The sequence below is a fragment of the Tursiops truncatus genome, chromosome 4, assembly GCF_011762595.2.
Source record: "Tursiops truncatus isolate mTurTru1 chromosome 4, mTurTru1.mat.Y, whole genome shotgun sequence".
Lineage (NCBI taxonomy): Eukaryota > Metazoa > Chordata > Mammalia > Artiodactyla > Delphinidae > Tursiops > Tursiops truncatus.
The window spans coordinates 142,974,577-142,987,758 of NC_047037.1; the positions used below are offsets into that span (position 1 = coordinate 142,974,577).

The following is a 13,182-nucleotide window of genomic DNA, read 5'->3' on the forward strand; positions in this document are numbered from 1 at the left end:
CGCTCAGTGCCCCCTGCGCTCCATCTGGGCTGCGGGGTGGCAGTGGGCACTGGAGTTGGCTCCCCACCGGGCCACCCCCTGGGCTCCGAGTCCCCTGCTGCGTCCCTGCCGCCAGAGCTGCTCCGTCTCCCCCCTCCCTCCTCCGGCAGAGGCCCGGGGAGGGGGCCCCAGCCCTGCCGCCCTCTGGACCCTGTGGGCCTGCTTCCCGAGGGCCGGGCGGGTGCAGGCACGATCAGACAGTTCCAGGCCCTGGAACCTGGACGCCAGAGCAACTGCCTTTTCTTCAGATTTTTATTTTTATTTCGAAGCAATGTCAAACATATTGAAAAGTTGCAAGAATAGTACCAAATTCTCCTTCACCCAGAGACCCATTTCTGTTTTGCTAATTGTCCCGGTAGCGTCGTTTACAGCCTGACAACCCACCCTGGGTTCACGTGCGCCCGGTGACCGTGTCTCTGTCCTCCCTCAGTCAGGAACGTCCCCAGTCCTCCCTGGGCTCCCATGACTGTGACATTGCTGAAGAGTGAAAAGTCCCCAATTTGGGTTTTCTGACACTTCCCAGACTAGACCCGGGCTAACCCTGGGGTAGCAGCTCATCTGGGTGTATCCTGTCCTGTCCACGGGCTGTGGCTGTGTCCCCATGTCACTCCTGGGGCGGCAGCCCTGGCCACCTGGGGACCATGGCCCTGGAAAGGTGGCTTCTCTCTGTAATTCGTGCAGGCTTTGCGGGAACGCGTGGGGTGGGTTCAGTTCACTTCCATGGTGGTCAGCATCTTCCAACGTTCTCACAGCCTGAACTCATCACTATAAATGCGATAGAAACCAAACAGTGAATTTCTAGGCCCATCGTTCGTCGGCTGGAATTCCACTGTAGGGAGGAATTTTCTCTCTTCCCCATTTATTAATAATTAAATCTGTTTATGCCACTACATTCTCCATTCTCATTCCATGTAATGGGCTCTCATCTGTTACTGTTTTTTATTTGTTTTTTCTGATGCTCGAATTTGTCCCAGTGGGAGTTCCTTCAGGCTGGTCTCTCTGTCTTTTCAATACGTGCCCGTGTCTGTAGCATTTTCTTCCCAGGTTCGAACCCACAGCTTGCCCAGACCCCCTCCTTTGCACTGGACTCTTCCCTTTACCAGAGAGAAGCCAGGTCCCAGAAGCCTCCACACGTGTGCTCTTTGCTCAACCTGTGTGTAGCCAGGCTCCTGACTTTGCCCTGTCTGTGTGGCCCCCTCCCCTGCAGGTTCCTCCCTGCCCTGTCCCTCCCCGCCCGATGTGGGCCTGAGCCCCACTGGACTCCCTCCCTGCCGGCTTCTCAGCAGCGAGGAGACACCTGGGGACCCGAGGGCAGATGTCCTCGTGTGGAAGAGGGGACGCTAGCTCTACACCACCCCTGGGGGCGAGGGGCTCTGATGGTCCCAGGGCAGCCCACGGTCAGGCTGGCAATTGAGGAGGGGAGACTCTGGGGGCCGCAGGGGGACGGCAGGTGTAGGGCAGGGGCAAGGCCACGTCCTCGCTGTGCCCCGATCTCCGTGAGGCCGTTGGGGAGAACAGATCCAGGCTGGTCTGCAGACCCTGGGACTTGGCCTCAGCCGAAGCTAATTTAAAGCATCCGCTTCTAATCATTCTGGCCGCTCTGAGCAATGACCGGAAATGATCATATCTGTGACCATCTTGGCCTGGAAACGCTCCCCTGCGGAGGGAGTGGCCCGTGCCCGCAGCCAGTGTCACGGCTCCCGAGTGGGCCCAGGGGCAGGGCCTGGCATGACGGGGGCCCTCAGACTCTGAGGTGACAAGTAGGAGAGCCGGGTGGCCAGACAGCCGGTCCACTCGGCTCCTGGTGTGGCCACAGCTGCCCCAAGCGCACAGAGGCGCCTTGTTGCTTCCCGTCATGGCTCCCGGGCCCCACTCCATCCTCGCTCTCAGCACAGGATCAGGTGTGGGAACCATTTCCCTTGGGGCTGTGTTTGACGTTTGATGTTCATTCTGGACAAAGGGGCCCTGGGCAGTCTCCCCAGCACTGGCTTCCTGCAGGGCTTCCTGACACCCAGCTAACCCCAGCCACCTCCCCGTCGTCACCTTCCCCTCAGGGCACCAGAGGAAGATGGAGCTGCGCACACCTGCACACACACAGCAGGAACACACGGGCACTCACCTGCACACACACACCAAGAACACGCACATGCACAAATACACAAAAAGATGGACGTCTGTGCACACTGGCAGGTGCGGAATCCATTCCTCAAGGACATCGGTGCGTAGGCACGTGCACACACACGTGCACACTCACGCGCACGCACGGCCCCACAAGCCCCAGCAGAGCTTCAGTCACTGTGAAATCAGGCTTGCCGTGCCCCGTCCCCGCCTGCTGCCCGCTGCACGGCCCTGCCCTGGGCTGGGGCTTGGAGGCGCCAGGCTCTACCCCTGCTCTCAGGAGCGGGACCCGAGTGCGACCCGAGATGCTGCCAGGCCGGCAGGACGGAACGTCCCCCAGCCACCAGGGCTCGGCGGGAGGGGCGGCAGGGCCGGAAGGGGGGTCCTGCGCGCTGCCACGCTGCCCTCCATGCGGATCCAACGCCTTCCCGGAGAGGCGGATAACCACGGGGCTGGGAGCGCATTGTTGGAACCGGCCACCAAACCGCAATTCCGCAGCGGAGAGCCGGGCCTGTGTGTTTACAGCAGGCTGGGGCAACGGGAAGAGGCTCTTGTAAACATCGCAGGAAAATTGCAAAATCGAGCTTTCCAGCATCCCAATGTCCATGGGGAGCGAGGGCCCTGGGGGCCGCGCTCTCAGAGGGCAGCGTCTCTGCAGGCCGGCGGTGGGCGCCCTCAGGACCTGGGCCGGGCTGAGGTCATCTGAGGATAAACCCGCCTGCCTCGTGCGGCTGGGCTGGTGAAAAGGGATGAAGCTCAGCGGGCAGGGGTCTGGCCCTTGAGGGAGGGCTGAGCAGCCCCAGCGCCCCTCTAGCCGAGCCCCCTCCTCCAGGCAGCCTCACCCCTCCCTCTGCAAAGGGGCCTGCGGTCTGCAGGCAGCAAGGTGCTTAGGAGAAAGCTTTCTGGTCCTCAGCCTGTGGTGGGCTGAAAACTGCCCCCCGCCCCCCAGTATCCACCTTCAATCCCTGGAACCCGTGACCGTGACCTTATAGAGTCCTGGCTAAGCAAAGGCCCTCGAGATGCGTTCGTCTGGGATTATCCAGGGGGCGCTAAACGCTGTCACCAGGGTCCTCGGGAGAAAGGAGGACGCCCCCGCCCAGGACCCAGGAGCTGCAGAGGCCTCGCCCCACGCAGGCAGAGGGCTGCCAGGGACCCACGTCCGTGGTTTGAGCCGCGGTTTGTAGTCTTCGTTGGGGTGACTGTGGGTCACTGAGCACCTCTCCCCTCTGGACTGGAGACACACGTTTTGCTCGAATTCTTCTAAACTAAAGGTGACAGCATGAGGGGACGGTCAGGCTGCTCAGAGAAAGGCCCACCTGACTCTTATGTGAGAAAAGTAACTGCTGACCTGTTTTGGTCAGGCCAGCGCCAGAGGAGAGACGGGTGGCGCCAGGACCGACCTCGCGACAACCCCTGACCCCCGTGGACCAGCTTCCTCCCTGACCCGGGGGGCTGGGCTCAGGACACCCGCCTGGCTGTAAACTCAAGTGCACATCTGGGTCCCCGATCGCAGCTGGCATCACATCCTGCACCTGCTTGTCCCCAGGTGGGGAGCACAGGGTCCTGAAAGGGGAGAGCAACCTGGCTGAGGCCAAAGGGCTGCTCAAGGGGAACCAGCCTCTTCCAGGAAGGTCCGGGCCTCCAGCATTGCCTTGGCTGGAGATGCTGAGCTCTGTCCTGGTGATGGAGCCGCTGCAGGACCACGCATGAGCACGCGAACACACACACACACATATACACACCTGCATGCACCTGCACAGATGCTCACACGCAATCACACACGTTCTCACGCTGACACACAATCACACAAGCCTGCACAGATGTGAACGTGTGCACGCACTTGCACACACCTGCACACATCTGCACACGCACACACCTTCAGCGTGTCCGCAGGAGGAGGTGGCTGAGGGGACGTTCCAGGCTGAGTGACAGAACACAGGTGTGCAGGGCGCAGCCGGGCAGGCGGGGCAGCCCGTGCTCCATCTGCTTCAGATGCTGAAAGTGGCCAGACCATCGGCTTCCGGGGTGTGTCGGCGCAGGTGGAGCTGGCTGAGTGCCCTGGGGAGAGAGACGGGGTCCTGCGCAGGATGAGGACCCCCCACACCGGGGAGCCCCCTTCCTGTCTGCTCCTGACCCCCGCTTTGTGGCCCAGCACCCTGGCCTTTCCCAGAGCCAGCAGGACAAGACTAAACAACCTCGTCCACTTCTCATTTCCTGAAAAATCCTTTCTGCCAAAATAAATAGATGTCTGTCAGCTGCTCAGTCGGCCACAGAAGCCCTGGTCCACCCCAGAGACAGAGGCAAACAACGAAACGATGGAAGAGCAGGGTGACACCTCGTGGGCCGCGGCTCCTCTGAGACTTGCTTCCGACCGTGGAGCAGGTAGGAGTCGGCTCCCCAAGCCCTGGAGGCAAGAAGCATCAGATCAAGCAGAGGGGTTCCTTCCGGGGCTGCAAGGTGCCCCAGGAGGCTTAGAGTCTCCAGGAAACTTGGCGGGAAGGCTTTGCACCAGCCCATCTGAACGAGCCCAGCCTCAGGCTGCAGACCCTATCAGAGGCCCTGCGCACCCACTCCTCCAACCCCCGGTGGGACCGGGAACAGAGCAAGCGTCCTGCCCCCAAGGATACTGGTGCTCCTAACTGATCTGCAGCTCTAGGTCCCGTCCAGATTGGGGGCTTCCCCCCTCAGCTCAGAGCACTGGCCCCAGTACTCCCCCCAAAGACCACTCTGCAAGGTCCCCTTGTTCCCGTCAGGGAGGGTGGCGGTCAGGACCGCAGAGGACTTTGCTCCACAGCCCAGGACTCCAACTACAGAGATATCGCTGTCCCAATACTGATTCATACATTAAAAGCAATAATTCCCCCACACCTTAGCCAAATTCCCCCCAATTTTTGATGGAACCCGACAATTAGAAACACTAAGTGTATATATAAGAAGAACGAAGACAGTTCTGAAAAGTAACGAGGAAGGCAACTCAATACTGAAGGGGAAGAGCGAAGTTGGAGGAGTGACAGTATCTGACTTCAAGACCTACTCCAAAGCTACGGTAATCAAGACAGTGTGGCATTGGGGGAGAGACGGACGAATAGAGCAGTGGAGCAGAGCAGAGAGCCCTGCACGGATAGAGTCACCTGACCCTTGACAAAGGAGCAAAGGCAAAACCAAGAAGCAAAGGCAGACTTTTCAACCAATGGCGCTGGGACCACCAGAAGTCACTATATCTAGACTCACACCTTACGCCCTTCACAGAAATCAACTCACAGCGGATCACAGACCTAAATGTAAAATGCAAAACTATGAATCTCCTAGAAGATAACATGGGAGAAACTCTTGATGACCTTGGATTTGGCAATGACTTTGTAGATACAGCACCATAGGGATAATTGATGAGTTACCACTACACACCTCTTAGGACGTCCAGAACACAGACAACATCAAATGCTGGCGAGGCTGTGGAGCAACAGGAACCCTCATCCCTGCTGGTGGGAACGCAGATGGTGCAGCCGCTTTGGAAGACAGTTTGGTGGTTTCCTATAAACCTAAACACACTCAGTACAGAATTCGGCAATCGTGCCCCATGGTATTTATCCCAAAGAGTCGAAAACTATGTTCATACACAAGGATATTTACAGCAGCTTCATTCACAATTCTCAAAGCTAGGAGCCAACCAAGACGTCTCTCAGTAGGTAAATGGGTAAATAAACTGTGGTCCATCGCGACAATGAAATATTCTTCAGTGCTAAAAAGAAATGAGTTATCAGGCCGTGAAAAGACGTGGAGAAAACTTGAATGTATGTTATTAAGTGAAACAAGCCAATCTGAAAAGGCTACACACTATATGATTTCATTCTATGACTTTCTGGAAAAGGCGTATCTATGAGACAGTGAAAAGACCAGTGGCTGCCACAGGGCTGGGGGGAGGGAGGGATGAACAGGTGGGGTGCAGGGTATTTTTAGGGCAGTGAAACTGTCCTGTGGGATCCCATAAGGGTAGATACGTGTCATTGTACACTGGTCAAAACCCACAGAATGTCAACACCCTGCACTGCTGGTGGGAATGTGAATTGCTACAGCCACTATGGAGAACAGTATGGAGGTTCCTTAAAAAACTAAAAATAGAACTACCATACGACCCAGCAATCCCACTACTGGGCATATACCCTGAGAAAACCATAATTCAAAAAGAGTCATGTACCACAATGTTCATTGCAGCTCTATTTACAATAGCCAGGACATGGAAGCAACCTAAGTGTCCATCGACAGATGAATGGATAAAGAAGATGTGGCACATGTATACAATGGAATATTACTCAGCCACAAAAAGAAACGAAATTGAGCTATTTGTAGTGAGGTGGATGGACCTAGAGTCTGTCATACAGAGCGAAGTAAGTCAGAAAGAGAAAAACAAATACCATATGCTAACACATATATATGGAATCTAAGGGAAAAAAATGGTACTGATGAACCTAGTGGCAGGACAGGAATAAAGACATAGACATAGAGAAGGGACTTGAGGACACGGGGGTGGGGAAGGGGAAGCTGGCGTGAAGTGAGAGTAGCATGGACATACATACACTACTGAATGTAAAAGAGATAGCTAGTGGGAAGCAGCTGCATAGCACAGGGAGATCGGCTCGGTGCTTTGTGACCACCAGAGGGGTGGGATGGGGAGGGTGGGAGGGAGACCCAAGAGGGAGGAGATATGGGGATATATGTATGCATAGAGCTGATTCACTTTGTTATAAAGCAGAAACTAACACAGCATTGTGAAGCAATTATACCCCAATAAAGGTGTATAACATAAAATAAAATAAAAAGTCATTGCCATAAAAAAGAAGAGTGAACCTGATGTAAACTAAGGACTCTGAGTGGTCACGATGTGTCGATATAAGTTCATTGACTGTAAACACTGCACTCTGGTGGGGGACATTGATAATTGGGTAAACTATGTGGGTGTGGGAGAATCTCCAGACCTCCTGCACAATTTTGCAGTGAACCTAAAACTTCCCTGAAAGCCTATTAAAAAAAACAACCCCAAAACAACAACAACAGACCAACTAAGAAGAAGAAGTTGTCTTAATAGACATCTGGACACACAAGAAAACCAGAGTAAATAAACAGGGAATTTTGGTTACAGGAATAAAGAAATAACTCAATGGGACAGAATCGAGGACGCAGAAAAAGTTTCCTGCATCTGTGGGAATTGTGTACACGGGGGGAGGGGCATCTCAAATAAGGAGAGAGGATGGAAGAATGGAATAATTATATGTGGAGTCAGACCATCCTCACATCACTCAAAAACTATGTAAAACCAATGACGTGAGCGGCAGAAGGGAACTGGGAAGAGCCGGGTTTTGACCCTGGAGTAGGAACAGCTCCCCAAGCCGGGACACACCCACACAGGCCAGGAAGGAGCAGATGGGTGAACCGGAGGACAGCAGAGGTTGCATTTTTATGAAAAAAGACCCCATAAACAAAGCAAAAGGTAGGTGACAGACGGGATGACTGTCAACACTAAGGACGCCTCAACCTCATGGAAACGAGGGGAAATGTCAGCAAAGAGGAAAAGTGTGACCACCTGAAGCTGTGGCAGGAGCGGGTGCTGGCGGCCGGGTGGCCCCGTGGTTTCCAGCCGTGACTGCGGCCTCGGGGCCTCCTCTCTCTCGGTATCCGGAGCCACGGGGGCAGTAAAGACGTCCATCTTTGTGCCCACATTCTCCATGCAGCCCCTCTGCCCTGCCCTGTCCTTTGATTCTCAGTGTAAAGCCAGCTGTTCTTGGATCCAGACACAGAAGTGGAGCGCCTGTATCCACGCCCTCGGGCCGCGCTGAGAGGCCGCCGCACCCCTGGGTGCAGCTAGAAATGCAACATGGGGAGCAGGCGGGGCTGGCACTCCCGCTGGGATGCGCCCTCAGGTCTGCCAAGCTCGGAGAAGGCGGGCTGGGGAAAGAGCCGGCATGGGCGTGCGTGGGCGTCCCTGCGCCGAGGCGGCAGTGCCGCTGGACGCTTCCTGGGTGTCCATCCGTGGGCGCGCGGGCCCCAGCTCTCTGTCAAGAGCAGAGTCTGGCTCGGCAGATCGGGGCGGGACCCCAGGTGCTGCGTTTCTACCCAGCCCCAGGAGGGCCCAGGCTCCCTCGAGGGCACCGCCCCCCCGTTGCTGATGCCTTATATACCCACCACCAGAGGGACGCGCGGAAGACGAAGCGTCGGGGGCGGGTGCGCGTGCTCACCGGGAGAAGCCCTCTTCTCTTACTTGGCACCTGAGAACCTAGTTTGGGAAAGCATCCCGGGGGGAGGGGGGAAGGACGGGCCCCCTGCCCGCGGGTCACGGCCATGAAAAAGCATTTCCTGTCCCACTCCTGTGGATGGGCTTCAATTCAAGGGGACCTGCTTTAGCCCGGACGCTGCCACCCTGAGCCTTTGATAGCGCTATCCGCCTCCGGATGGGACCTGGGGTGGCCGCTGTGTCCCCACCCCCATCTCTCGGGTCCCCCAGCTGTGGAGGAAATGGACGCATTGAGACGGAGGCCAAGCCCGGCCCTTCAGATCAGGCTGAGGGCGCCCAGGGTGGGGCTGGGGTCATGGTCACCAGACCCTTGTTTCAGGCGGCCCGGAGAGAAACCCACCAGAGGGGGCATGTCCTGGTGGGGGCCAGGGGGCTCCCCTCAGCCTCCGAGGCAGCCCACTGCCTGTGGGTGCTGCCAGGGGCCGGTTCTGGAGGCTCGCCGCCCAGGACGGGGCCCCTGCGGACAGTCCCCTGGGGGCCACAGTGCCCCTTCCCGCTTCAGAAGCTCCCAGGTCCTTGCGAGAAGCGGAACATTTCCCAGGTTTGGGTGGCGGCCGCTGCTGCCCTCACCCCCGGGCTTGGGGCCGCCCGCTCCCCCCTGCCCATAACCTCCCATCACCCACACCCCGAGCCCCTTCCCAAGTCCAGGCTGCCCGCCTCTCTCTGGAGCAAGCTTTCTGCCCCCTGCAGCGGCCTCTGGCCTGGGCTGGCGTCATCCGGGTCGCCCCGGGCTCTCGGGGACGCGGGACGGCATCTCCGAGCGGCCGGCACCAGCCTGCGACCAGCTCTTACCCAGCTCCCAGGACGCTGGACCCCCACGTGGCCCAGCCCCTCACCCGGATCCCTGCCCACAGTGGCGGCCCGGCGACTGGTGCCCCCCAGAGCCTGGAGACGTTGGTCCCCAGGTGCCCCCACCCAAGGCACATCCCACAGAGGGGCCCGGGCCACCCTCTGGCCTGCTGGGGCATCACCTGGTGGGCGCCTCCATCCCCCCACCCCGGACCCCAACCATCCTCCCTGACTCACAGCTGGCCCAGGCCCCCTACAGAAGAGTGGGGGGCCGGGCGCAGAGGGGGACCAAGCTGGGGGCAGGCACAGGGCTGCGCAGCTGCCGCCCCTCCCTGGTGACCACTGCTATCTAATGCGGGGACCCCTTCCACCACACACCTGCCCAGAAACACTGCGTGCCCTTGGGTCTCGTTCAGTGATGCCAGAGCCCTGGGGCCCAGGGAGCCTCTCAGCCCCTCCTTCGGTCACTGTGGCCTCCAAGTGGCCACCAGCTGCTGACCTCCACCAATGGCGTGCAGGGCCTGAGCTCTCCAAGGGAGCCCCGCCCCAGGGCAGATGTGAGCACAGGGATCTGGATGGCTTGGACGGGAGGAGAGGCCCCTTCTGGGCTCTGGGTTGAGGCCTGGGTCTGCCTTGGGGGTTTCAGAGGAGGGGAGGAGGGTCCCCTCCAGCCCCACCGCAGCCCCTCCTGCCCTCACCCCTGTGCCCCTCAAGCCTCACCTTTGCCCACCCCCCCGGCTCCTGCCCAGTATAACCTGTGCTCTGGGACCCCCTCGGGGTCTGTGTGCGCCCTGACACTTCTCCAAGGCTGGGCTCCGGGATTTGGGGTCCCTCCTATCCTGAGGTGGAGTCACTGCCCCCCTGTCCCGAATGGCCAGTGGCCAGCTGGACAGGACGTGGCCCAACGTCCTGCAGATCCCGGGCACTGGGCGGCCTTCTTTGGGTGGGAGGGCAAGCGGGGCTGTCGATGACTCGTTTCTGAGTCAGGCCAGGGTCAGAGGGCACCAGACGGCTGGCCTTTCATGGGCACAGAAGACAGGGAGGGGCACCAGGCCTTGAGTGGGAGGGGTGGCGTCAGGGCAGAGGGAGGGTGTGAGTGTGTGTGAGCGAACGCCAGTGTGTTCAAGCCTGTGTTGGTGCAAATGTGAGTGTGAGCATGTGTGCAGGTGGAAACAGGTAGACAGACAGGACGTGGGTTTGAGTCTTTTATGTGACAAAGCCCTCTGAGGTGTCAGATCTGAAAACTCGAGACCCCAGCCCGCCGGGGGTCCCTCACCAGGGTTCCTGGGTGGGACCCGGGGTTTGTGACACTGGACGCGCGAACGTGGCGGTGGCTTCTGGACGCAGCTGGACACTGCTATCTAGTGCCCCGGTGGGGAAGCACACACCGCGAGATGTGCCGAGGCTGTGTGTCAACACGACTGCTTTATAATCCTTTGTGTTTGGTTTTATGCATTTTAAAACAGTGTTCTGAGAGCAAACACGCTTCTCCAGACGGCCAGAGGGACCATGGCTCGGAAGAGGCTCAGAGGCCCTGGTCTGGCCCCGTCTGCACCGAGCAGTGCCCGGTGGGCAGCGACCGGCCCAGGCGGGGCCGGGACAATAGCCCACGTCTGCATCTGCGGGCCTGCGGCGCCTGCCCCTCTCTCCCCTCCCTCCCCTCCCTCCCCGCGGCCCCCAGGAGGAAAAGCCAGTCTGCGCTGGACCAGCCTCTGGTCTGGCCTCCCCAGCACCCTCCTTGGGACCCTGGCGTCAGCCCGTCCAAAGGCCAAGCCAGGAGGCTATTCTGGGAGCTGTGAGGAGGCCCCGGGAGCTCCTTATAAGGCAGCCTGGTGCTGTCTGAGCCCGAGGCCTGCTCTGCATCCCGCCTGCGTCCGGGCCTGACGGCTGCAAAGTCCTCCCTGCCCTTACCCACTTGACCCGGGCGTCCAAATTCCCTCCTGTCTCCAGTGACGCTCTCCTGAGGTTTAAATGAAATTTAACCAACATCTGCCCCTCGGGGGCCCTCAGGAGAGAAGTGGGGAGCAGAGCCCCCAGCTGGCCAGGCTGGTCCTCCACATCCTCATGTGAAGCGCCTGGCCCTAGCTGAGTCACCGGCATTTGCAGACTCAGCCGTAGAAGCCGCTGGTTCCGGCTTATTTTTAGAATCTCTTTACCGGAACACCTGGGTTGGGCCCACATAATACATGTATCTCAGCGGTTCAAAAACATAACTTGATGGCCATTCACCGGGGAGACAATGCCCAGTGAGTGAGCCTGGCGAGGTGCTTCCTGAGATGTGTGCGTTCCCCTCGCCCGCTGTGCAGGGCCGGGGCCCAGCTTGTCTGGATGTGTCCCCAGGAGGACATGCCGGAACCGGGTCACCCCATCATTTCTGCTCTCCTTTTCAAAGGGGGCCGGGAAAAACATGGCGCTAGAAACGTGAGACCAGGACCAGGCTGTAAGGTCTTCCCAGAGAGGGTTTATGGCTGGAGCCTTGAGCCTGGTGCCCGTGGCGCTCTGCTGGCGCTGGGTGTCCAATGTGCAAACAACACGAGGAATGCGCGCGTGAGCGGCGGGTTGTCGTCGGGGCCCCGCATGGCGGGCAGAGGAGGCTCTCACACCAGCCGTGCCCAGGCGGCCGTGCAGCCATGCCCAGCATGGTCCTGTGGTGGCAGCTGCCCAGGCGTGTGGCAGGCCCGGGACCCGGGGTGAGGCAAGCACGCGAGGTGCTTCCCAAGTGTGTCCACAGGGTGAACGAGGCTGGCCTTGCTAGGAAGTCCCCAGGAGCAGTAGGTGACAGGGACTGGTTGGCCCCTCCCCTCGTCCCCAGTTTGAGGCTGAGCCCTCTGGACCTCGCCAGGCGGCCCCTGGCATCACCAGGAGCCCCTTAGAGACGCGGCTCAGCCCTGGCAGCACCTGCTCTCTGGGCTCTGCCAGCTGACTGGCTCGGCGGGGCAGGGTCTCCCGGAGGCCAGGCTCTGAGACGGCCCCCTCGCGGGGACTCAGGCCACGGCCGCTGTCGGGTGTGGGCTCGGCCCAGGCTGCAGGGCCGACGCACCCACGCGAGGCCACTCCACGTGATTCCTCTTCTCCCAGCACGTGGCTGGGCCTCAGAGCTGGTGTCCTAGGAGACCCAGGTGGACGCCCACGACTCCACACGGTGTGAGCTTGGGAGCCCCCAGCCCCCTGCACACACCCCGTCCCGCTCAGCTGTACCCTCTCCATCAGGCCATCCCACCCCCCTCGGTCCCCGCACGTTCAGACCCGGGTCCCCAGTCCGCCTTCTCTGCAGCACACACCACCTGTAATACAGGACGCGCTACCTGTGTCAGGCCTAGGGCTCGTGGGAGGCTGGAGATCTGTGTCTGCTTCGCTGGCGGCTGCGTCCCGGGTGCCAGAGCCTCCCCCGCCCATGGACTGGCCCAAGGCCGCGTGCGCAGACGTTACACCCAGAGTACGGGGTGTACTCGGGGCTACTGCTTCGGTGCGATTGCAAACGCTCAACTCACCTGGCTGACCACTGACCGGCTGGGCGCTGACCGCCTGGGCCAGGCTCTGGGGACTCAGGGGTCCTGCTGTCCTCCCTCCCCCTCCCCCGAGCCACAGACCATTCTCCAGGCCTTTCACAATCCAGGTGCTCGGGACACTGTGCCCCCTGCAGACCTGACCTGTGTGGGCTCAGCACTGGCTAGGGGGTGTCCACCCTGCCCCTCCCTCACCAGCCAGCAGCTAAGGGAGGCGCCTGGGCTTTCATGGTGTCAAAATCCCCAGCTTGACGATTATGGTCTAGAAGGTGCTGCGCCTATGAGACGCCCTTGTGACCTTTGCACGCCACGGCCGTGTTGTCCTTATGGTGCGAACCGCCCTGCCGCAGCCCGCGGACTGCTGAGGCGCTTGAGGCGCTAAGTAGGTGATCAGCAAGGATTTCAGCCAAACAGGGGCAGCCCTGGGGGGAAGCTGGCCTTGCT

General features: G+C 59.6%; 1 long non-coding RNA gene across 4 annotated transcripts; it reads right to left on the bottom strand.

Moving 5' to 3' along the window:
* Positions 1 to 257: 257 nt before the first annotated feature.
* Positions 258 to 9,921, bottom strand: LOC117312200 (uncharacterized). 4 transcript variants are annotated; one of them, XR_004526471.2, is made up of 4 exons: positions 7,736 to 9,921; positions 5,563 to 5,896; positions 4,034 to 4,561; positions 258 to 804 (listed from the first exon to the last, which is right to left on the bottom strand). It is a non-coding gene; the product is annotated as an uncharacterized lncRNA (long non-coding RNA). The 4 variants fall into 4 exon arrangements; XR_012331678.1 differs by having other exon boundaries at positions 5,563 to 5,688; positions 5,774 to 9,919; XR_012331679.1 differs by having other exon boundaries at positions 259 to 804; positions 4,034 to 4,385; positions 4,493 to 9,916.
* Positions 9,922 to 13,182: the final 3,261 nt, after the last annotated feature.